The 27,954-nt window shown below is 28.6% G+C and overlaps 1 protein-coding gene and 1 long non-coding RNA gene across 2 annotated transcripts in view; both read left to right on the top strand.

Annotated features, from left to right (window-relative positions):
- LOC121114385 (uncharacterized) overlaps nucleotides 1-27,954 on the top strand; it is a 61,469-nt gene that overhangs the window by 20,748 nt on the left and 12,767 nt on the right. The gene's annotated exons all lie outside the window — the stretch shown is intronic.
- Nucleotides 9,910-10,277, top strand: LOC121114386 (uncharacterized). The gene is made up of 2 exons (XR_005863252.2): nucleotides 9,910-10,013; nucleotides 10,077-10,277. It is a non-coding gene; the product is annotated as an uncharacterized lncRNA (long non-coding RNA).

Here is a 27,954-nt window from a genome sequence, read left to right as displayed (position 1 = left end):
AACCATCAGATTCAGTTCCGGTGAGTTTTTTTGCAAGAGGAAGTCTTTTAAATGGTCTTGGAACCATTTGATACTTTTTTTCGATGTATGGCAGGAATCCGAGTCCTGCTGCCACATGTGAAACCTCCCCCCATGGAATTAATGTTAATCTAGGGATTCATCTTAATTTCTAGCATTTTTTATGTTGTAGCTCCTGGTGAGGACTCCAAGGGAGGGTCGGTGCTTTTTCCAAATATTTAACAAAACTAAATCGTCAATTGATTCAATTTTTCCCAATTGGTACAGGTTTGAACAAGTTGTCAAACAAAACAAAAAAAAAATAGCTTTTTAAGTGCCTGTGTTTACTCAACAGAGTGCCCAAAGTGTTAAATAGTTTGTGCACCGTGTATATATATATTGTATGCTCTATATAAATACATCATCGTTCCTTTCAATGTTATCATTTAATTTTGATCTATTTAAATTTCACATGGATTATGTTAGTATTAACTTCAATAAGTTTCGATGCAAACTAAGTAAAGCTTAATATTTTAGCAAAATTCAACTTTATTAATCAACAATAGTCTCCTTCAAGCATGATAAATTTGTTTTTAATAAAATATTTTGTCTATTGTGATATACTGATGCAAGAACTCTAGTTTATTGCAGCGAAACAGCTCCAAACAACGCTCAAAGTCCTCAACACGTTTCAGTTTTTTGGTCGACTGAGTTTGTCCCCACTATACCTTTTTTACACATAATTTTTCATGCAAAATATTAAACACAATGCCCTTTGATATCTTAGGATGTCAGCTATCTCGTGCAGTTACATTTTACAATCGGACAAAACTATTTTGTAGACTTTTTGTATTTTTTCGGGAACAACTGCAGAATTTGGGTGACCAGAGCGTTCAGCATCATACGTGTCTGTACGGACACAGTTAAACCCAGCAAACCAACGTTCCATAGTCGCTTCTGATGAAACAGAGTTTGGATAACACTTATCAAGCCAAACTTTTACCTTTACAGTGATATATTAACACACGAAATTGATTGTAATCCATATTTTACAAACAGCAGAAGTAGCGTCACTTTAAGCACTGTAACTTGTAAACAAATACTCCGATTATCATAAAAATTTGATATGTTTCGTTTAAAGGCAGATATTATGTTAAAAAAATATAGATTTGGCATTATTGGCGCTATCTGTGAGAAAGCCTTGGGATTTATTGAACGATGTAATACAAATAAATTAACTCAGTACATATGAATTTCCCAATTTAAATTTTTTTTGATATCTACGTGCATATGTAAATACATGGTGGTACATATCCGTTTAAAACATACATATATATGTAACGTTTACTTATAAAAATATATAGAAATAATTGGCAGCTTTCAAATAATATAGAACATGCACCTTTCGGAAAAAAAATGTCAAAACATAAACAACAGACTTGATTGAAACACAACGCACATTCTTCTTCTCATCCGGTGAAATATTCCTACAGATCATGAGTTGAGTTTGATGTTTTGTATAGGACATACCATTGCCATCCATCACTTGAGGACTATGTCAGTCGTAGGCTTGTTTATATTTCTAAGATCTTTCACCCATATCTTTCTTTAAAAAATTCTAATTGAATCCTGTTTGTCTAAACAACTTGGAGTCAACATTTACCTTGATCCGTTATAAAATTGTTGTTCTCGAAACTTTCATGCTTCTTCCCGTTCTTTTCATGAATATCGTTGGATCTTCTTTGATGGCTTCATAGCGTTACTATCAAATCTGCAATTCCTTTTTGAATGGCTGGCTATATCTTCAGCCTCCTCCTTAGTTTCCCACGTTTTTTGATCAGATAGATGGTCCAGATATTTACTTTCACGAGTTGGGCAATCTTCTTATTTGTCTGTTGCGGTATAATCAAATCAACTACAGGTTTTCTCTTTCGGAAAATATGTTATATCATATGATTCTCTGCAAGGTAGTGTAAGAGTATGTAGTCTGGAGGTGAAACATAAATAAATTAGAAAGGAAAACATTTTGAAATCTATTTTCTTGTGCGCCAAATACAATTTTAAGTTAAATTTTTTAATAACATTATTATTCAAGAAGTTGTATTATTTTACTTTAACTCTCGAAACTTAGTAAACAAACTAATGTAAGTAAACAACATTCATGCACCATTAAATACGTTCACTGAATTTTTTAATATCTCTCAGCGTTATTCCACACTTGAGAATAGTTTTCCATTATAATGAATCAAGGCTCAATGAAAGTAGTTATCATTATTACAAACCTTGAATGATTATCACGAGGTTTTATTAATTGTAGTATACTAACCTTCTCTCTAAAATTTTAAAGGAAATCTGATCAAAAATCAGTTGGTTATCTTCCCCACTGTGGGTCTATTTTCAATAATAGTAGAAAATTGTTCACAACTTATTAAGAACAAATGGAGTTCTGGCAATAAACGTTCAGAATACTGGTAAAGGGAAGAAAAGTAGATATATCGACAATGGCACGACATAGCTCAATGGAAAACACGCTCGAGAGAAATTATTCTATTCAAATCAATGTGTGTATGTTCGCACCTCGGTGGTTCATTGACAAGAAAATCTACTCAATGTATATATATATATCAATTTCAAAGACTTTTCCTACTAGAGACGGAGTAAATATAATATTATGATGCTTACTTATACTTTATCAGTGCAACTCCATCTGTCCAATTATAGGAACATTAAAAAAAATGGGCAGCAGACAAAAACAACTAATAAGTTTAAATTTTGTTTCAAAACTTGTTATTGGACTTACAAACGGTACTACCCTGTTGCAAAATTGTTGTTTGTCATTAAAAAAGTCTCAAATTTTGAAACGCCCTCTAGAACGTATGTTTCTTCTAATTTTATACAAAAATACTTTAGTGAACCAATTTAATTGGCATATTAATAATTTCAAATTATTTTTACTTAATAAATACTTTTGTAGCTAAATTATATGTATTATTTACAAAAGCATTAGATGATATTATCACTGGTGTATGATGATGCCATTCAGGAAAAAGTGTTCCAACCGAAATCTTGCTGTTAGTCAAATAACACCGTATACATCCACGATAGTCGAATTGAGAATATTTATGATGATGACATACTTTGTTTCATGTCACAGTTTTTTAGAAAGTTCGGTTGCATCAATCATATTTCGAACATTACGGATATAAATGTTAAAATTTTGAAGATCGCTCGTCCGAGGCTGGTTCTATTATACTTTTTTTATTAGCCTAAGGACAGGACATTTCATTTTTTCTAAGCGACTTTTTTGTCTTTGTAAAAAAGATATGTGTCTTTTCATTTTTCTTAAAAATAATAAAAGCACTTTTTTAATATATACTTTGTGTCATTTTTAATCAAATGAGGTTATTTACATTTTATTTTTTGATGCCCTTTTCAGGAAAAAGATCAAAAAAATTTAAGGTAACTTTTCTTAAAATGTGTCAATATTCAGTTTAATGACGGTTTTGAGGATTTTTTTAATGATCTTTTTAGAATAAGGTCAAATTGTTTTAATTCCATTTCCCATGACTGGGTTAATGATTTTTTTAGAAAGCAATATGTTTTTTTTATTTAAAAAAAGTCATTTTTGTACATGTTCCTCCGTTGCAAAGACCCTGTATGGATCCTTAGAGAATAGCTTAATACTATTTAAGTACGTCATAAAAAGATGTTTTGATGAACACAATGTAAGAGTAATTTGACGACTCCAAACCCCTATTGTAAGTCGTAAATTACTCTTTAAAAAGTTATGAATAACGTAACTATCAAATATTATGGTTTTTTCTAATAATAGTAACTTTTATTATACCGTTGGGATTCCAGCCATCAAAATATGTCATATAAAAATAATGTGCAATATATTAAATTCACAAATGTCAATTTTGATATAACTATATGTTACTATGTATACATTTACTCTTTATACAATTTTTTACCCATAATATTAGCGTAAGTAATTATATAGAGGATACTACTGAGTGTGCAAGCTCTCAATGCCGCAAAATTGGCACGCTCTCTTGGGGAAAACATAGGCATTTAGGCAACTGATTTTTTTTTTGTTAGGTATCTTGTTTAAACTTGTACCAGTTGGGAAAAAATTTAATCAATTGACGAGTTTGTTATCCCAAATATTTGGTAAAGGCACAGAGCCCTCCTTATAATCCGCACTTGGAGCTAGAAATAAAAATTTGAGGCCTGTAAAAGGGATTTCCCTTGCTAAACCTCGAAAAAAAAGTATCAAATGGCTCCATGGCATATTGCTGACTTAATCTCACCTTACTTTTGGTCTCCAAACTCAATGTTAATCCGATTGATTTTTTGTGTGGTGAACAATCGAACGACAAACCAATAAAACTGCCTGAAACAAAAAAAAACGAACTTATCAGTAGTATCAAGTTCCAATTCTAGGGACCAAGTGGCGAAGGAAGCTTGTACTTTTGGCTTTGTAAAGATACTTAATTTTAAGCTGCGAATGGATTTATTGAACAAAATAAATCATAATCCATCAAGCCTTCAGAATCTGGTATCATTTTGTTAATCTGACAACTGGTTGGAGGGAAAATTGCCTTTGAAAAAAAATCCTTTTGTGGCATAGAAAAGCTTTTTCACCTTGTATATGGCTTGTCAATACAAAAGTAAGCTACAATGTTTTTTCTCAAATTAAGTGTGGATCACATTTAAATTCTTTGACAAATAATGCATTTAAAGTAGGTCAAATTTGTTCGTCACATTAAAAGAAGATGATAGATTTTATTTGAAGGGCAATATTTGGGGCAATATATTATAAGGCTCTTAAATGAAATAAGGGTTCTAAACTATAACTTAACGTTATGGCTATAATAAATCATCTCACAAATTGAAATACAAGGCCTATATTTGACTCGAATATGAATATAAAAATATTGGGCTGAATATATGTATAGGTATATGAAGTAAAATATGTATTGTGTTTCTTTTCATTTCTTGATTTTTGTTCAAGATTCTTTTTATTTTGTCACGCCACATTTATTGATATTTGGTTATCATAATTCGTTAAAAAAATAATCGATTTAGTCTTTCTGTACAAATACAAAGTATTTTTATTCTCATTATTTTATTTTCCGATATATTTTATTTTTTTACGCAAAACATTTTCATGTTTCTACTTAAAAAAATCTTTCAATCAATTCCCTTTACATATTTCTTGTCAAAACAAATTACGATGGATCACATCTAAGGTACATCAAGGAATAATGCATATATGGAAGATACATATTTTTTCTTTTCCATTTTCAGTTCTTAGTTGGGCATTAGAGCTAGGAAAGTAGTAAAGGTTTGATTGGCCATGTGTCCTTTCTGATACGTATCCAATGCCTGTTTAGAGGTTTATCTAACTCAAACATTCAGAGATTATTCGATTGAAGAATATAAAAATGGCTAAAAACATAATTTTCAACTCTAACAGGGCTTTCATGGTCAGTCGCTATCTCTCTTTCCCTCTCTCTATTTGGATTTAGACATAGATTAAGTATTGTTAAATAAATGGATGTTTGTAAAGTAAAAACTATGTATAGCGATTAGAAAATTGATGCAAGGCTTATTGCATTACTTCGGGATGAACTTGGTTCGGGATAAACTTGTCTTAGTGTGAAAAGATCGCAATGAACTTTCCGTACACAAAGTTTGGTTAAGTATTTACATGAAATATTTTCAAATAACGAAAGATGGAGTTTTTTTAAATATTCATATATATTATATATGAGAGATATAAACCACACTCTTGTCATTTATGAAAAGTTTATAAAGATAATTATTATTTTCAAAATGATGCTTTTAAATGAATTGTATATATTGGGTGTATTAACCTACATTCCTGTCAAAAATTTAAAATAAAACCATGTACTATTATGTGATATAGCTTTAAAGGACTTATGGTTACTAATAAATAAACATAATATGACTATTTAATAGAAACTCTGTATAATATTAAGTTGTACATCGATAAATCATACTTTTGTCTTAAAGCTACCTCGATACGCACAAATTGAAAGATTAAGAAAAGAAGAGAGCTTTAATTTAACAGAATCGTGCTAATCTTACTATGATATGATATGACTTTTATTTTTCCATTAGTTGTACACTAACGTGCAAGAGAATACACGACATGCACAATACGGAATATTTATCATTGCTAGAAAATCTACGTAAAAACATTCGATAAATAAAAGATCAATCTCTTGAAAAACATATATATTAAATGAAAATGCTACCAGTATGAAAAAGCAGCTCATATTGGAAGCAATTTACTGCATGTTTTGACTGATGTTGCAAAAGTATGTTTTGATTTTTTTTTAATGTTATGATATGCATTAAATTATTTTTTAAATTCTATTCTATAGATAGAATAAAGAAAAATCGGCCATAGTTGGTTCAAACAAAGGAAGGATAAATGTTTCTTGCATAAAGTAATCCTAGGTTAAACGATGCACTTACAAACAACTTCATGCATATGGTGCTTAGTTTCACTAACAATATAATATGATTAATGATATTGATAAGAAAACCATTCATCTTCTTAAAGTTGTTAATATGTCTGTAAATGTGCGTAGATCAAAATATATTTTGCATATTTGCTACTTATAACTTTTTGCGCAAAATAATATCAATGGCTTTTATATAAAGAACTATACATTAATAACTATGAATTAATTCTACATTAGTAACATGTTGAACGTATTTACATAATGCATATATTATAATCAATTCAGATAACGTCATTAATATCTGATTCCAAAATATTGGATGTGAGTGAAATGATTCGTTTGTAGAAAGTTCACCGTGGTCTTTTTTATCGTACCTACTTAATTTTTAGGAAGGTCCAACTAGGATGCCTTATTGATAGAGATGTTGTAAAAAATATGACCAACCAGTATTTACAAAAAAAAACGAAAATTAACTTGGTAACCCTGACAATTTGAAAATTTTTTAGAGAGAAGAGCAGATTAGTTGTAGTTACTTTTTATGTATTCGATCAGCTACCTGCTGTTATGAAAGGGTGATGAATGAAAACAACACAAATCTCATTATGTATCTGGTAAGGACATATATTCAAAAGAATTACCCAAATGTTGATCCTCAATTCTTGATTACAACAAGAACTTACACTTATAACACCTCAATCAAATCTTCATGTTACCCTTCGTCATTTACAAGCACATGTAGAAGTACTTTATACTTAGATGTTCGCTTCTCAATAATTAAGGAATAATGATCACAGCTTTGAAAAATACAAAACACTGTTCAGATATCAATTATAAAAAGTCTCGCACTCGTTTAGAGTCATATTTTTTAATAACACAAGATATGTCAAACAGACTGAAATCTCAGTGAGCTTCTAAGAGAAAGTCGTGATGACTTACATAATTTGATATGTCAGGCCCTATCCTCAGTCAACGGATGGACTCCGAGAGAAGTAACCCCTTTTCCCCCTCCGAATACTCCATAAGAGCCTAATTTGCAACTTCTTCCTCACAATGAGACCATCCATCTACTTTCATGACCCTTCGAAGTGCTAATTATCGAAAAAGTCGAGGTCCTTTTCCTCTTCCATAGTCACTCTATTCTTCGCTTCACTACGCGTCCCTACGCATGACGTACCGCAGTTATTTCCTTATTATTGAAAGGTTGCAGGAATTGAATTTCAAATATCCTCGATCACTCTCTCCAATTTTGAGATAGAAAGAGAAAGTATGACGTGTGGGCAAACTTGTATAGGGGTACCTTATTCTGTCTTTATATAATGAGAGCTAATCAAATAATTTCCATTTTTTTAGTCCAGTGCGTATAATAGTAAATTTTTGTATTCTTTCAGTACAGATAAAAACATAGATTTCCAATATTATTTCAATGAGGTATCTAATATTTACCTTGACAAAACTTCAAATGAAATAAATAAAATAATTATGATTCATTCCTAATTTAATTTAATTTTTTAAATATATACAATTACAACTATTCATGTTAATTTAATAGGAATACTATTAGATCCTTTTGAAAGGAAAGCCTATAATAAATAATAAGATCAAAAATTATTTTAAGCTTTTACATATTTAATTTAAAGTTTTAAAAAAATTAATTATCAATATTGTTAAACATAAAATTTGAATTGAAACTCATAAGTCTTATCAGCAATATATGAAGCCTAAAAATTGAGTTATCTTTTTTATGATTATAATTTAACACATTTCTTTACAATGTTCATCAGCATATGTACATAGTAAATTTTTTTTTTTCGTTTAAAATATGAAAGAGAATTGGTGATGTCTCACAATTAACTTTTTCAAAAATCATTTTCCAAATATTTTTTGTAATGGCAAAGCTAGTACAGCCTACTTACCCTCGGTAAAAAGAACGGAGTGACTTATTCTATAATCATTGTCTTATAAAAATATATTTAATAATAGAGTTTTAAATTCTAAGCGTTTACACGAGTGGGAATTTGTTTGTAGTTTGTTAATCACAACGATGATTTACCTTTCATTCTTAAGGAGATCATATGTAAGTCTAAAGTAACCAAGCATATTCGTGGTCAGGAATGACGGAGAGTAACACTGGGATTTATTTGGGAGTTGCAGGTGACAACCTAAGCAGTGTTATTTTTTTCCAAAGGTGTTATCATTATTCTTTTATTCTTGAGAAGAGAAAATCTAAGTATAATGTTATCACGAGTGCCTTGTGCTCAAGAAAAACGAAAAGTAACGCAGAGGAGCTGTTAGGGGATTACTAGTCAGTTTGTCAATCATAAGGATATTTGGCATGTGAAAAAAAAAAGCTTGAAACCAATGTCCGTATGTTGGCGCCCCAGACGTTCAAAGAAAAAGAAATATACTTTATGTCAATAAACTTTACACAAGATTCCTAGGTTAGATGAAGTAAATGTAATAATGGAGTTCCACTTATTAAGTATAATTGCAACTCCATCCAACCAATTAAAGGAACATTAAAAAATAGCATGATAAGTTTGACAATTTGTAAAAAGTTTGAGATGAGAGTAGCTTGGATGTCATTACGTTTAGTTAGCTGTGAGATGAAGGAAATATATTCAAATCCTACTCTGTATCAAGCAAGAATATAGGTCGTAATTATTCTGTTTTTTATTCTAGATTATACCTCAGTCTAAAAAGGAGATATATTCATAACTTCCCAGCGTTACTATCCAACACACTCTAGAATAAAATAATAAAAATAACAACTTTCAAAAATATTAAAACGGTTGGAGTTGCCAAATACAACAAAACTCGTACGCTAAAAAATGCTTAGGATTTAAAGACCTAGCTATAAGGCTATGTCCTTGTTGAACTAAGAGTATAATTGAGTATCAAAAATAGAGTGATTCCATCCTACATATGCTATTACTATCTCTGTACTCTTATAGCTGCGTGAGCTAATCTAATAAACTGTCTTGAAATTGAAGAAGCTCTATTCCCAAACTTTTTTCAAATTATCAGGGTTACCCTCTCATTTTTCTTTTCTGGCAAACCAAAAGTCTGTAGGATTTATAAATCTATTAATTAGTGTCGGATAGAAAGATATTTAAAAAATGTTATTTTAAATTCACATTTGATGTTGTAATATCTTATGAGGAAAAAAATCATATTCTAGTTAATAGATACTTATTAATTTTGGTGTGGAATACATCCAGGAGAGGTTAATAAAGTCATGAATACATTTTTTGGGCAATACATCATGGGAAGAAGTTACTTTTATATTTTAAGATACTTAATTACATAGCTGAAGCTGTTGAGATATGCATTATATATTATATTCAAAATGTACCATTTTTTTATTGAGGAATTAAATTTAAAAAAAAAAATAATAATGGTTGTTTTAATAAAGCCATAGTTCAAAATGGAACTCTCCAAAATATCAACAATATATGCTTCATTCTTATGAATCATCTTCGTTAATTTGTGAATATATCTACTGTTGAAATGCGAGCAGTAAGAAATAGTTACGTAATTAGTCAACACCCAAATAATTTCGAATATTTTATTCAAATATAGGTTGAGAGATACAATCAAGTCAAGAAGCGAAAAAACGTCAAAACTATGTAACATAAAATTCGCATTTATGACTTATTTTCGCTTCTTTTTATTTTTCATATTTTTCATTAGTTATTAAGAGGCTTATAAATGTTTGTTTATGTAAATTAATGTCCTTTTTTGCCTTTTTCGTACCGAAATACAAAAATATACGTACATTCATTTATCTTATTGATTGTTAGAAATGTATAACTTATTTACATTTAGTTCGACAGGGTGAAAATTACATTATGTAAGAGCTAGAAAAGATGTGTATGAAATAAACAACTCATTAACTCACACGTTCTACATAGTATTTGCTTCTAAATAAGAGTTTAGTCAAGTTATAAAACTCTACAGATACCATATTCATATATTCTATAATTAACTTTTATGAGCTAATAAATTATATAACACCCTCAAAATGAGATTCGTGGCTGGAATTTTATAGTCTAATTTTAAATAATATATGTCAAATACAAACTTTAATTTCCTAAGGAGTGTAATTTACATGCAAATAGTACCGTAACTCATTTTTATGAGTGCTTTTATAAGACCATCAGACTAAATGAACATAAAAGAGAAAAGGAGAAAAGTAAGTCCTTAGAAACAATACTTCAATGCTAACATATTTTATATTATATTTTATTAGAAGAATAGTTATGAAATAAAAGAGGTAATTGAATATAAACAATCGTCTAATTAATGTCTTAAGGATATGAAAGAACTTTATAAATTAGCTATTAATCCGGATGATCAAAATAAATAGATCAACTAAAAAAATATTTACATTTTCCCAAGACATTAATTACACGATAATTTTAATTCAATTCCTTCTTTCATTTCATATTCATACCCTTATTTTGTTATGATTAAATATTTTATGTAATTTTATTTTTCTCAAAATATGTTTTCACATCAACAATTTATTATAAGAAATTTAACGAATGCTGAAATATGATGGAGGGAAAGGAAAATTATCCTGTTTAGAATTGAAATTATACATTTAATTATTTGTATATTCTTCAATAATATATTTATTTAATGAACAAACCCCCAAATAGGGTTGGGGAGTAAAGAAGTTTGCTTTTCAATTTTTTTCGAATTTTGATTATCACTAGTGTGGAAAAGTTGGAACATGTTATAAAAATTATCTATGCAAAATTGTCTTGTCCTACAAGGTCAACTTTAGGTGACACATCTAGATCAAATTAGGAAAAAAGATGAAAACACTATATTTAGTAAATATAGATACTAATAAGACATTTTTTGTGAATGTGTAGTAAGTATATTTTTTAAACCTATAAAAAGTGTTAAAAAGTTTTTTTTTCTCATATGGATCAAAGAAAGATAAAAAAAAGTTAGGAAAATATTTTTTTACATTTTCAGAAAGAAAAGATCAATTTTTTCTTTCTTATATTCTCATTTTGTGCCACATAGGGTAGCTTTAGAAGAAAAAAACATTTTTTTGATATTCGTTATAGGTTAGAATAATGCCCATCATACTTCATTGATGCAAACTTCTTCTCTTCCATAATTAAAGAATAATAACAATAGCTTTGGGGAAAAAACACTCTTTAGATTACCAGCTAGAATAAAGTATCACACGAGTTAGTTCATATTTTATACAAATCTAATAGTAAATGTATTATTTCTTTAAATGACAAAATGCACATTTAGCTTCAATGGGAGTATACTAAATAATATATAGAATTTTTGTTTTTTACACCACAATATGCATAAAGCTTATACTTTTTACTATTTGTACACATAAAAGACTTTCTTTGGTATGGAAAAAAGAAGTATTGCAAAAGCAATAAAAAACAGACCATGGAAGAAATTATCATTATTTGAATTAAATACTAAGCTTATAGATAAATGAAAATAAAGTTTTTTATACATAGAAATGTGCTCGTAAATATTTTATTCCTTGTGTTAAGGAAAAACAGACTCAAAAAGATAGGCTTATATGCTCTTATCCTACAAAAGCATCCCTTTCTTAAGGAATAATTTTGTTTTCACATAATATTAATAGTTTTCCTTCTATTCAATGGTGTTCAGTAAAAAACTTCAACAGCTTATGTATCTTTCTCAAGAAACTATTTAATGCTTGAACTTCAGTGGGAAATTTGGACAAAATCTGCCCCTTATATATGTGTTTCGTCAAAACAAAAGTAAGGTAGAACGATTTGTCTCAAAATTGAGTGTGGATTACATTTGTATTCTTTGACGAATTATTATTAATTTATATCAACAAAATATTCTTTTGAACCATTTGAGTGTGTCGTAAATTGTGCCTAAAATAGCCAAAGAGGATCTTCTATAAAATAAAAAATATGTAGATTTTGTTTGAAAAGAACCATATCGAGGACATTAAAAGTAACTTAAATCAAATAAAGGATCAAAATTCTTGGTATCATAACTCATCTGACAAATTTGAATACAATGCTATTAATTAAATATTAATATGTCGATAAAATATTCTGCTGTATTTGATGCATGTATGAAGAAAAAAAAATTGGGATTTTCTATTTTTCATGATATAAGTTCAAAATTGTTAGAGCTCATTTAAATCACAAAATTGTGTCAACAAAGTGGTTTTTTTAAGCAGTCCAAAATAAATATAAAGTATGAAAAATCTGAATTAGATAATGGACAAAGTATTTTAATCAGTATAGAATATTTACGTATACAAAATAAAATATTCCTGCCACCCACACCGATGCAATAATAGATTTGTCAGTTCTCACTTTGCTATGAACCTTGCAAATCAACTTTGATAAAGAAAAATACAATTTCATTTAATACCAGATGAAAAAAGAAAGAGGTTCAGGTCTGGTGAAGAGGAAGAAGAACTGTTTGTGTTCGCTTTTTGTTATTTTTACACAATAAATTCATTTTTCGTCCTTTCAATTTACTTATTTGCTCCTTTCGTCTAAATCTTAAGAAAATTGTTTGTATTAAAGGGGAAAATATAATGATTAAGTTGTTATCATAACCAAGATTTGTTGCTTCAATATAAGCAATTATAAAGCTTTAAACTTGATATAATACTAGAACAACGGTCAATTTTGATCTGAAAATGGCTATTCTCATATTTGAATTATTTTGACTTTGTGTATAATGGTCCGAAAAAAGGAAGCTTGTTAAAAATTGTTTGCTATTTTTTTATATACATATAAAGGATATTTTGATAATTATTTATGTAAAAGCCAATATAAATCATATTATAATCGTTAAATAGAAAGATTAGAATTTCAATTTTTATGAGTAAGAAAACTACACTCAACATTCACCTAGATACTAATTTTTTTTACATATAAAATACTTCGCATTGAAGAAATACGAAGTAAAAAATCTTCATAAATTCAACTTTTCCCCCCTTTTTTAGTATCCACTTTGTTGGAACTAATGAGAATGAAAAATCCTTTTTTAAGGTACAAATTGTAAGCTGGTGTTCACATTTATTTACTGTGTGTTTCATTTTAAATTCATGTCTTTCAATGAATACGGATCATCATGAGGTCACCCCCCAAAAAAAAAAAAAAAAAAAAAACTTTCACTGAAAGATAAGCTAAAAACCATTAATGATTTATCAAAAACAAGACACTGGTTGTCTTGAAATTGGGAGTTTTCAATTTACATATTTAGATAGGTATACAAAAATTGTTGTTTTTACATACTTCGGATGTATGAAAATCCGGATATAGTCAACTTTTCATCTGAAAAATAGCTTTCCTTTATCCGGATTTGACTGTATAATACATTAATTATCCTATTTAATGTAGTTAATGACAATGTTATATAGTGTAGTCGATTTTGACACCCTGAAAGGAGATTTTCTATTTTGTCAATAATTTATTTAAATTCAAGACAATCAATTTTACACATTAGCTATGTGATATAAGAATTTTCATTTCTTAAAACGCGTATTTATCAAAACTTTCATTCTCATAAAATTAACAAAAAAAAATCCGTTGATATATTTAAAAAAATCCCCAATCTGTGTTCAGGATATGGCCTAATATTTTGTCTTATGGGTCTTTGATAATTCCTCGCAGAAAATGTGTTCCTGCATTAAAAAAAGTAATTAGACTGAAAACGAATTACTCATGTATATAATTATTCCCATCACACAAAATGTCTCTAGAATTGAGAAAATCACCGGGATTTTTGTAGAGAAAAACACATTTTAGTGATTCCAAAAGGAAAAGTTGGTTTTATCGTTCTCATTTATTTATTGTTCATTCTCGAATAAATCATCAGGGTGTAAACATCTCCCTATGAATTCCAAACTAGTTTTGGTGTATTTTTTTAAATACATAATAAAATAGTAATACATATATTTAAATATAATATAGCGGTTATCAAAAGAAAAAAAGTTGATGTGGTTGCTCTTTTTTATTTTTTGCTCATTATTTAATTCTTCATCATTGCCTTTCCGTTGGCATCAATTATTTATTGAAGCTGCCATACTTTGGCCTGCGGAAACCATTTTAAATGTTTAAATTGATGGAAAAAGTATTCTTAGATTTAAGCCATGTACATATAATTTGTCATAACTTCGCTTCTAATGAATTGTCGCTTTTGGCCCCCACTGTCAATGGAAAATAATGATTAAAAAATTAAAAGTTGTGTGATGGTAATGATATTAATATTTGATATCATCTTTAAGAAACTTTTGTCTCTCTTTTCCTTCGTAAATTTGCACCAGCACCTCTGATCACATTCTCAATAAATAAATGTAAAAAGTGCTTTCATTTTTAATGAAAGGACTTTTTACACTCTTAAATTTAAAGAAAGGAAAATATTTTTAACTCAAGGCCTTCTAAAAAAACCAACATTGGCGTAAAAAATATTTAGTCGAAATTTTATATTTATTTTACCATTTATTATAATTAACATTTTATTTATTTCATCGTGTTCCTATTTTAATTCAACTAATTTAAAATTTGTGCTGGATATATGTAAGGGGAAACTCCCTTATTAAGCCTAAATAATATTTTATACAACTCTATTCCTACTCCTTCACAAGACACCTGCCCATTTTTGCCATGAAAATATTGCTGTAGTTAACACGAGAGGCGCTAGTGCAATGAAGAGGATCTTATTTTGTACAATTCATTTAAAGGTATCTCTTTAAAAATAGTAATTATTTAAAATTTTATGACACTCATATATATCTATTTTACTAAAGACCATCTTTATTTATTAAAAAAAATCTTCCATACTATAAAAATAGCAAAACTTAACAGAGCAATATAGTTTCTTCAAACCCAAAGTTTGGATAACTGTCCTCAAACTGCAATCCTTCCTGTCACATAAAATAACAGTGGACTAGTGAAGGGATTTGGTTGTAGATGGCTCAAAAGGAAAGAAAAATTTATACTTCTAAATTGAATGGTATTAGAATTTATCATTGATATGCAGACTCACATTTTTAGGTACATATATCGAATGCTTCTATATATTTACTTGTCAATATCCTTACACCTCTTCTGCGTTGTTCAGGGTAGTATAGTTTGCGTGGCTTAGCTCTCCATATTTTTGTTATGATTCAATATTTTATGGAAACTTATTTGTCTCAAAACATGTTTTATAATAGACAATGTACTATATTAGAGTAAATAAATTATAATGAAATACAAATGAAGGGCAGGGAACGAGAGGTAGCGACTTACCTGAAAGCCCTGTTCAGGGTTGAAAATAAATCTTTAGCCATTTGTATATTCTTCTATAATATATTCCATGTGCGGCCTATCAAAGTTTGACCAACTTTCTTGGCGTAATGACCAACTATGGGTGAAAAATAGAAGAGGAAAAAAAAATAGAACATGTTCCTATATGTTGAGTATTCCTTGTCCGAAAATAATAAATGTTTGTCAAATCTAAAAATATTTTGTTAAAAGTACAAAGTCAATTTTATTTTATACATAAAAAAATTGTTAATAATTAAAGGATATGGGTCTCACTGTTAGTGTTGTATCAGTTGAGAAAGCATTTCTTATTAGTTATTTTCAAGGATAAATTAATCTACTGTAGATTATGATAATCAACGTTGTATACGATATCTATACTTGTATTTATACAATCTATGTGTGGGAAGAGATAATAGTTTCTTGAAAATAAACATAAGAGTATCTATATGTATGTATTATGTCTATATTAGGTAGGTATACATATAGCATAAACTAAGGTAAATAAGAGCTGATAACACATGACTCTTTTATATTCATTGTAGATTTATATATAGGTATTAATTATCTTTTTATCTTTACCAATCTAAAAATAAATAGCCTCCAATTGTACATATTTAGACACTGGTAATATAATCAGAACTGCTCATTTATTAGCTGATAAGGTACTCCTATAAAATAATAGGGATATAATAAAATGAGAATCTTTTTCTTATTTCCTTTGCAGAAAAAAAGAATATTACCAAGAAACAATACATTTTTATTGCTTCATAATAAAAGAAAACCATAGAGGAGGTTGTTTCTATAAGAAACAGTTTAGGATACTTAATAGGACAGTTGTATATGTACAGATAGAGTTGTTAGTCCAAAGCATTTTTTAATGTGCGAATTTTCTTGTTGTTAAAAACCAAAGCGGTGTTTTTTCTTTTTTAAAGCTGTTATCATTATTATCTCATTCTTGAGGAAACAACATCTAAATATAAAGTGAAATCACGAGTGTGTGTACTCCTAAATGACTGGGAGTAATGTAGATGATTTGTTTGGAAGTTATAAATGTCAGTTTCTGTTGGACTTGGAGTAGAATTGAGGATCAAAAATGTCCTTCTGCAATTCGGAGTGGGACTTGTGTTTATTAAGTTCATCTTACAGATAATTTAATGAAACGTCATGAGAACTTAGCTCATTTGCGCCCAAATATTATTCAAATTTTCTGGGTTACCACGTTAATTTTCGGGGTTTTTTTTGTTACATACCGAAAATATTTACGATTTGCATCCCTATATATAGATCTATAATATTTTATTTAGTACCCAATTTATTAATGAAAGTGATGAAACGCGTTTGTTAGCATGATAGTATTTCCATTGCTACGAGAAAATATGTCAGTTTGAAGGTACATATATGTATGTGTGTTACAAACACAAACTATTTCATTCTATCCTTTTTCCTTCAGAAATAAGCAATTTTTACACACTGTAGTCGCCCTAGTGGACCAAAAAGTAACCTCGTTGCTAACAAAATTTGTATATTAACTGATCACCTTATTTTTGTTTCATCATTTGTTTTAATATTGTTTTTTGGAATTTATAAATATATGAAATTAATGTAGACAGAAAATAGTATTTATGTGATTTAAAAAAAAAAAAAAAAAAAAAAAAAAAAAGGAACATGAGCTAAGTTTAAATGAACACTTAAATTGACGTTATTTTGAACATATATACACGATTTTTTTGGATATAATTATAATATATATTTTATTGTAAATTTAGTAAGCTCAAATTATTGTTTCTACAAAAAAAAAAAAAAAAATTGAGGTATATGGAAAATATTCAAGTAGATACTCTGTTTTTTCTTTAAAAATATAAATTTTCAATAGTTTAGGGCCACTTCTAAATATTTTTCAAAACAGTTCAAACTTTTTTTACATGTTTTTGTAGAATTAGGAACGCTCCTTCAACCTCAGCCATTTATTTTTCCAAAAATTGATTTTATTGATGGATATTGTACATTTATATAACTGAAAACATAATACATTTCTGAATTATTTATGATCTATGTATTTGCATAAAATATGTGAACTACTTTTCATGAAATAATGAATATGCAAATAGAGACTTTGATCAGAAGTAGCATTGCTGTGTAATCCGTATTTGAATTTTGGTGAAGCTGGCACAATTTTATAGGTTTATAAATGAATGTATATATTAGCAGCCATTAAATGCTAATGGTATAATTTAATGTCTACACTATTCTTTTCATGTTGAAGAAATTGGGAATCATTAGGAAATTTTGGAAGGGAGCTTTCTTTTATCAAAGAATTCTTTCTTTGTAGACTCTAATACATCTTTAAACTTGATAAATAAATCATTATATGTATCTTTGATTTGATGACTGTTACTTTCCTGGGGTCTTTAAAGCCCAAGTTTTTTAAAAACATGTTTGCTTTTCTATTCATATGGTTTTTTGCACTTTCTTTAGCAATAACTGATTTATCATCATTATTCTATATTGGAATATTTCTGGTAACTTCTCCGATATTGAATTTATCTTCAAAAACATTTTCTTCATAGATTCATCAATTTTTTTTAAAGTCCTAAATCTGTAGAAAACACCCACATCGGACGCAAAAGCCAGCCCATAATAGAATAAACTTTGTTCTAAAGACTTTATCATCATAGATATAAACTAGTCATTATCAATTCGGGCCTGATTAATTTTGTCAGCCCTAGGACAGGTCCTTATCGGGGTTTTATTGTAATGACGTTCTTACTAACTACGATCATTTTAACTATTTAATTTTAATCATAACCTCTTTCAAAAAGATGAATTACCTTAATTTTAGAAAATCTCTTTTTAGAAAGCGAACCTCGATTATGATGATTGTTTCTAGTGCTTTTTCAAATCAAATTTATTTTTGCCGTTAAATGATTAGACAGGATGATGCGCTGACCCCGGTAAGTTATTGCCCATGTGTACTTGAAACAGATTTTTACGGTTCATTTTATGTATATAAAATGAGTTTAAAATTGCATTCGAATTTGCTGTGGGACATACTTTGATAAACCATAGACTAGAGGTGTCTGCTATATGTGACGTGTTAACATAAAATAATTTGTTAACCCACTATATTTTGAAAGTAACATTCTAGTTTGCTTTTGTGTGGAGGGAGTGCATAGTTTACTCCCCAATGAAATACCATCAAGGATTAAGACACAATGCGCACTAAAAGCAATACTTTTTCCGCATTATGTTGACATTATACTTCACTTAAAGCATAAATATTCACTCTTTCTCATACATAATATTACATCTACTTATAGAATAAATATATAAGTGAGAGGAAAGGGGAAGATAACTTCCTAAAGCATAAAAATATAGGTAAGCCTTCTTTAAAAAAGGCGTATGATTTCTATTATCACAAAATATAAAGGAAATAACCTTTTTTTGAACTTTGTTAACCGTCAATCCCTAAGAGCAAGCTAGAATGGTTTTTCTCAAAATTACATTTGCACTCTTCGACAAATCATAATTCTATTTCTATCAACCATTAATTCTTATTAACTCTTTGGGTACGTCCCAAATTGCACTTAGAGTAGACAAAATTAATTGTCACAGTAAAAGAATGATACATTTTATTTAAAGTGCGATATCGGAGCCAATGTTAGTCACTGAAATCAAGTAAAGAATCTAAACTATAGTTCAATTTCTTGGCTATCTTTATTCGTTCCACAAATTTGAATACAAAACCTATAATTGACTCAAATATAAGCAAATCATGAGTTTGGGGAGGAAGCATATGCCGCCGGTCCTGCTCTTGAATGGGTTCAATTTTCCGAGCTCGAATAGTATTAAAATTAAAGAATATTTCACGTGAAAGTAATAAGTAACATTTTACTAGATGGTTAAAGGAGTAATACTTGACTTTTTTTGATGATAACTATTAATTTACTAGCGGGAGTACAGTGCATTATTTTGAGTTAGTCGGCATCATTGAACTTTAATTTAGTCTATGATAACCAAACTAAGTTTGTCTGGATATTTGAAAAGGCACCCTTTCTGGTTGTTCGTTTAATATCTTAAAAATACAATATACGATACTACTTGATTGAAAAAATAACAAGGTAATCACTAGAATGTGTAGATAAATATTTTTTAGAAAAAAAAACCATGACCTATTATTCGTTGGATGCTAATGTATATTAAAAGAAACAAAAATGGGATTACATATCTCCAATATTAATAAAACAAATTTGTATGTTCGTCAGTTGCCGACGCCTAATAACTCTATGTATTAGGAGGGGGGTTAAAACAATTTAGTGTATATTTATAGAGTATTGCTAATTTTATTCATAAGTAGAATCATATTTAATATTGAGTAATCGAGAGACATAAAGTTTTTAAGTCTAACTTCATCCGAAAACGAATGTTCTTCAGATTTTATATAATGGTACCTGTACGAAATTCGAAAAACTTCATTTTTATACTTTTTAAACATCACTACAGTCAGAGCTGTTTTCAAGAGGGAGACCGGCACACTTGCTTTTGGCTGATGAATTATACGAATAATAATTATTTGTTGAAGGTCCTGCTCAGTGTAAAACCAACCCAAACGACAGCCCTTTATGATAATCAATTCAAGTATTCATATATGTTTACCAATAGCTCGTTTGTGTAAGTGAAACTATATTTTGAAGTTCTTTAATTCCAATAACATATATATATTCATTAGGGTGCCAATAAAATCACTTTTTGTTAATAAGTAATACAATGAGGGTTCAAATACGTTTCTTTTAATAAAAAAGTATAATTTAGAAATTTTGAAAAAATTCTATGAATATTTAGAGGTATCTTAACGGTCCTCAAGTTTTGAACTTAGTTTGGATGAATGCCTCTAATACCTCAGACATTCGTTAAAAAGACCTTAATTTAATGAATGAATTAATAAATACACAACTATTAATAGTCGAATTTCCAAATCAACATCATGATAACTTTTAAGATATTTATGATACTTGTTGGAGAAACTTGTAGGACTCGTATTTTTTGATTGCCGAGTAATTTTGTCATCCAAAATGCAGATGCAGGGCTCTTTAAAAGTAAATAATAGAGAGCAACAACTGTTCTAGGAAAAATATGTACATACAAATTTCGAAGACATTGTTGCAGATAATAAAAAATTATGGAGCTTTTTTATAGATTTTTAAAAGCTGATCCTGCATCATGGAATGATAGTAATGATTTCATGCAGGCATCAGAAATAATTGGGTCTCTCAATGTTATTAATGATCTTGCCGAAAGGGGAGTGGCCCTCATACAAGAATATAGTGCCCAGTTAACGAATGAAAAATCACAGCTGAAATTTCTTCTACAAGTCCAGAGAAGATTGTAACCTGACTCAAAGAAGAAAAAATTTAGAAATATACATCCCTTTTGTGAAATATTATGTTTATAGAATAAATTTGAAATATGAAATCATTATATAAATACTCCTATAAATATTATTTTACTCAAAAAAAAAAACACTTTAAGAATTGCAAATAAATACATTTGATTTATTATTAAATATAAAACAATACGCTACATTGTAATTGAACTTATTAAATTATATTTCTATTCTTAACTCCGTTCTTGTCCTCGGCCTCAAATGACCTAGGTGGTCTTCTTTTTTCCCCCGTAAAATTAGCTCCTACCAAATTTGCATTGTCATATTTTTATAATTCTTTTAAACACGTAAAAAATGATTCATCATAAACATTTATAAAAACTGTTTATAGAAGTTCAACTAAATTAAATTTGTTAATCTTTCTAACAAGTTGTAATGTGTAGTATACGAATAACAATCACGTTTTTTTCCTGAAGTAAGTAAAATTTCAAAACTTTAGAGCTGTTGAGCTACCTCTAATTATTAATAAAAGTTGTTCAAAATTTGTGAATCGTATTTTTCATCAAAAGAAACACATTTAAACCATCACTTTTTACTTTTTCACAAAAAAAGGATTTTATTAGCTTCCTACTATATATGTATATACAATATTTAATAAACAATTCTTCATTTTTAAAAAGACACATATCTACTAAAAAATCGTTATTTAGAGAACATCACTTTTTGAAAAGAATAGTCATTTTTGGACGCAAACTAAGATATATACTCCTTTGATGCAAGTTTTGCAAATAAATAACCATCTCTTGTCACTTGATTGTAATATTTTAATTATTCTTCTGTCACATTTATAACTGTGCATTCGAAAGTTTGTCTGGAATGAACAGTTTTTCATTTTTGATGTTAATGCAGTTTGCTTATCTGATGGAAAAAAAATGTAATGTTTACTATAACTTAAAAGATTCATTTGATTTATGATATTTTCTTTAGCTTCAATATGGTCTTTTAAATAGAATCTATCTTCATATTTTTCTTTAATCATGAAAAAGAATTTTGTTACCTTTGAGTGTTATTTGCATATTAATCTTTATATTTTCTTCACAGAAATACAAGATTATTAGTTGAAAAATACAAAATGATCAATTTTTGAAGAAAAAAAAACATTATAGCTTGATTGACAAGGCTCATATGAAAATAATTTAAATGAAAGAAGGAAATCCTTCATACATATTGGTAATTTGTATGAGGTTTTGTGTCGAAGCACATTGCAGAAAATTACTCATTCAAATAAAATAATGGGTATTTAAAGTACACACGAGGATATTGATTAGTGTTACTATATCGTTGTACAGTTTTTTATAATTCAAACAACTTTGAAAAGTCAGTACTAATTGACGCGTCTTGATGCATTTTAATATTTTATTGAAGAAAATATGAAGTTTTTCTCGAATTCATTCATATAATTAAATAACTTTTCAAAATTATTTTGGCAGTTCTTGATATGTTTTCTATGTACTTTTCTTTAATTTTTTTCTATCTTTTTCCTCACAGGATATAAAAAATAAAATTAAGTATTCATTTTTAAAAAAAAAGGTGAAATATGAATACTATTTATTGGAAAAGGTTATTTTAGAAAATGTATATCCTTTTTTAAGAAAGAATAAAAAGAATTTGCCTATTCATCTTTGATCTAGGCAACAGTAAATAAGTTACTATCCTTCATTCTACATATTCTCTTCTATTATCAATGCTATCTCTTAAACAGCTATCCATGGATCAAAGTGAGTTGAACAAGTAAAACCCCCTTTGACATTGTGTATTATAAACATACGTAATCCGATTCGATTATAAATAATCATGTGGGCCTTATTTCATGACAGGATAACAAATGCTGATAAAAAAAATTTCCTATATACCTGGTTTTATTTATGCTTAAAAAGATAAAAATGTACATTGTAAATGTAATACATACGTACGCAGGGGTGGCTTGTAGCACCCCCTCCATAAAATTGAATTTTTCCCATGAAGAAAACTATTTGAAGGATTTATTTTCTAGAAAAGGTCCTTTGATAAAATTTAGAAGCGAAAAAAAAATTTAATTGTCGAATTTTTTTCTAAAAAAACACGGACCCTCCCCACTCAAAAAATTAATATATATATATAAGCTTTCAGTCGGCCAAGTATTATGTTCTTTATTAATAGAACAAAGTTCCACTCCTAGGTATTAATAATAACATCAACTCCTGATTCCTTTCATCTAAAAGAATGTTTCATTAAGAAAATTAGGTAATTTCAATATGTGACCATGATATATAATTTGTGTATTCAGTGAGTTGATACAATTTGACTTCATTGAGTGAAACATTTTTTTTTTTTTTTGCCAAAAAAAAACTTCTAATTTTAATCAAAAGTCTTTAAAAAGTAATTTTGATTCAATTTAAGTACCATCTAGCGAATAAAAAATAATTTATGTATGTATATACGTAAAAAAGTTACTGGGTGCACTGTATATAGTGATCCATGATGTTGATCATCAGTAATGAAAATCTGGATCATTTTTTAGATGGCCCATTTTTTTTTTTTTTTTTGAATTGGTAGTCTGAAGAATGAATTTTCTTGTACTTAGCAGTTGTCATTTTTATTAAATTCCTAAATATTGAACATCCTTTCCGTCATAGATTCAAATATATTCAAAACCTGATTGAACATTCCTGTGTATTCATAAAAGACGAAGAGTAACCCTGAGGATTTGTTGCAGAGTTATTGGTCCTATTTGGACTCGTGGCAGAATTGGGGGTCAACATAGGTGTAGTTCTAGCAAATGTTCTCCTTCTTCTAATGTCACAGCTGGTCTAATGAAACGTCATAAACATGATTTTTTATCTCCTTTAAACATTCTTCAAATTGTCATGATTACCATGTTAAGTTTCAGTTTCTTTTTTAACATGCCCATTCCACAGTGGATTTTCATCATTATATATCATATACCAATATAGTATAAAGAAAAAAAAAGGGAATACAATATATATTGAAGGAGTATTGTATAAAATAAATTAAATCCCCAAGGTGTTTTGTTCAACTCATATTAAGAAAGAAAAAGTACTATATTATATAAATAAAGAAAATGAATGTAACTTTAGATTAAGTATAGTAATTAGCTCATGCCTAATCAAATAACTTTATTTTGTTCTCCATCTATTATTATTTTTTACATATTTTTATGTGGAGAGAACGTCAAAGTATTCAGTGAGTAGCTACGTGTGAGTGTGCTCATAAAAAACGGAGAAGAACGCCCAAGATTTGTTGTAGAGTTATCTTCTACATTATTAAATCAAAATTTGAATTTTTGTAGACCCCTAATCACTCTGGGCCATGCCGGGTACTACCACTAGTGTGTTATAAAGGTATCAATAAATAATCCTTCCTCATTAGGGATATATCAATCAACTTAAAATAATTATGCCATTTTTTTCCACTTTATTACTTTTCTTTTTTTTCTTTTTTTGCCTTTCTTCCCTCTCCCATTTTTTTACAACCATTTTAAAAATGATTCAGGGATATATTTATGTCATTCTCATTAAAACTCTCCATCCCTTTTTATTATTAATTGCCGTACATTATGTACAAGGTTAAATATCTTAAATGTGTTCACACTGGCTTAAATTTAGGCCAAAATGAGCCAACTTCGTAAAATTAATACACGTAGAACAATTATTAGATTAATTATCGTTCGAGAAAACTATATTTGATTTTTCAATGATAATTTAAGATCTCTAGACATTATATAAAATTGGAATAGACTCCTTGAGACTGAGTAAGTAAGAACGGGTCACAAGGACTATAACTTTAATCCAGAAATCCTTCCCGATACAACCTGCCACAAATCTGTTGCAAATTAATAAACATGAGCTTAACTAAAGAAAACAGAATTAGCAATATTTAAGTGACCAAGAAAATAATAATTAATTTGTTTGATAAATTAGAGCCCCATTCAACATAATTAATTAGTTAACCTCCATAATACATTATATCAATACATACATTTAATATATAATTGGTTAATCCATTCATTCATTTAGTCAATAGTAATATTGGTTTTCTTTATAAGTATTTATACAATAGAACCCCCTATGAAGCTTTTATCATTTAATTGTTGCAACATCTTTAGTTCCCTTTAAAAATCTAATTACTTAATAGTATATATGTTATGTAGGTATTAAACTGGTCCATTTCTGTCTTATTTGGAAATGCTGTGCCCTCATAGGCTTAAAATATGCATTGGGGTAACAAAGGATGACTGGAAAATTTTGACAAAGTTTTAGAGATCACCCAACGTCCTTAAAGTTTTGAAAATTGATGTGTTTTTTTTTCAAAAGCTTTGTCCTCTTCTTTTGATTTCTTTCCATCCCAAGAAAATATGATTAATTGTACTTTATAACTTTTTTTCTATAAGTAAGTTATTCAAAAAATATATTTTAATATTATTAGTTTTTAAAATAGAATCCTTTAATTTTAAAAGGAATAAGAGTGAAAATTTATTTATTACTCAGATCGCACATTATCCATCTTCGTTTTTGTTTTTTTTTAACAAACAGTAACCATGCCAAATTTTAAGGGTAAAAAATACTCAATATTATCAGAAGAACTTTGATCTTTCATTAAATGATTCATTATTGGCTTCTTTTGGTTAAGTAAGTCATCCAATTTCTAAAAAATTATTTTCTGAAATAATTTTCAATTTATTATTTTGGAAAATGAGGCAAAAAATGATAAATTTAAATATTATTAGAATAAATGGAGTGTTTTTAATATTGAAACAGTTTCTAACATTCTTTTCTACTAAATGTACTTTTTTTAAAGTTGAGAAATCTCTTTCGATCGTCCGGAACCACTTGTAATAAATAATGTATCTGTTCTTCACCATTACTAAATAATGAGTTACATTATTTTATGAGAGCAAACCCCCTTTTAGCCGAAAGATTAACGCATTTTAAGCTGTTAATGATTGAATACGCGGCTTTATAGTCATATCTTCAATTCCAAGTTTCAAGGTCAGCTTGAAGGAAATTATTCGTTATGCCCAAACATGCAAAAAAGTTCAGGGTGTTTTTTTAATGTTCCTTTAATTGGTTAGATAGAGTTGCACTGTTTAATTCAACGAGTATAGTGCATAGCTTCTGGTGTATATCTTGAGGAGGATTACCTCCAAGAAAAGTATTAACAAGTTCTATCAACTCTTCATAATCATTTCTTACTTGAATCTTTTGAAGTTTTATCATAACAAAGTCAATTATGTTTTCCTTCATATCAGAAATGACTTTTAAATCATTGGTCATGACTGACTAAAAGTCTGTTTTGTCGATCTTTCCCCTGTCCTTCCAAAACCTTTTAAAAACTTCAATATCTGGTCCAGACGAAGGACCCATACAAATGGAGAAAACACTTGATGATGTTGACAGCGTAAGTATAAAATATTTATTTCCCAATTTGACTCAAGCATTGCACTTACACTATTGATCTGACCAGTGTTGCTATCTGTTGTATTGTGTTGTTGTCATTGTACTCTCGCCAAATGTTTTACATCACAATCTTCCAGCAGCTGGTAGCTTGTTTTTGTTTTAGCCTTACCAATTTCAGAGACTAACTTAGGAACACATAGAAGTTGACTACTACGGAATCCATATATAATTACAGTACTCGTTCGACCATTTTTTATTTTCTGTCAGGTCCTTCAACAATTTTCCATACCAATGTAGAGTTAAAGGAGATTTAGGACCAAGTTTGTCTTTCAAGTTATTGTATACTTTCTCTCTCTCATATATACTTTCCCTTCGTATCAATTATCTGCTGATGTTGAAGTCTTTAACATTTTTGCTAATACTTTTAATAGTTGATAAAAGTAAAAAGGTTGTATTTTGATCTCAAATAGGTTTGCTCTATTAATCAATCCAGCCAATTCAAGGCATAAAATACTGTTTAATCACTAGTTTTTTTGTTTGTACATCAACAACAAAGATTCAGAACCTTTAAATTTCATACAATTTACAACTTTAGTCTAAACAAATTTACTTTTTTTTGCTCTGGGGCCAAAAGAAAGAGACTTCAAAGATTTTCAAATTTCATTTATAATTAAAAGTTCTCGATTGAAAACAATGAAATTCAGCTTCTGTTAATCAAAGTTCAAGGTCCTCTCATCTTGGATTGTTACAATTAGAGATGTGAAGAAGATAAATTTTTAGATACTGCTACTAAGGTGACGTTATATAGTAATATAGTAACCCGTACAGATAGCACATTTGCTGATGATGTTCGAGTCTTAAATATAAGGTGACAGATGAAGAAATTGATATTATTTAGCTAGTATATCTTGGAGTAGCTTTTGTTTAACCTATTTCAGCACATCACGAGAAACATGAATTAAGAAGGAATTTCTAAGATGGGATTTTTGTAGAGAAAAAACAGAATTAGAAAAGAAAAAATAGTTAGTGCTACTCTTTATTTTTATTTTTTTTTATTCTTGTCGATCTTTGAAGGAAGAATTTCTCCTAATCTTCGTTGTTATTTTTTTAGTGAATACTAATAATATACGTTTACATATATATTTATATTACACCATAATATTTTCCTAGTACGAATGTTATTTTAAATATGGAAGGTTCTCCTCTTTGTAGCAGTAATTCCTTTTCTACTTCTCCCTCTTCTGCCCCCCCCAAATAAAAAAATAATAATATCAATAAATATCATCGTATAACAGGCAGCTGATGTTGACAAGGGTCTTAATTTA

The sequence above is a fragment of the Lepeophtheirus salmonis genome, chromosome 3 (assembly GCF_016086655.4).
Source record: "Lepeophtheirus salmonis chromosome 3, UVic_Lsal_1.4, whole genome shotgun sequence".
Classification (NCBI taxonomy): Eukaryota; Metazoa; Arthropoda; class Copepoda; order Siphonostomatoida; family Caligidae; genus Lepeophtheirus; species Lepeophtheirus salmonis.
Note: the sequence above shows the minus strand (reverse complement) of the source record. Positions and strands in the feature narration are given on the sequence as shown.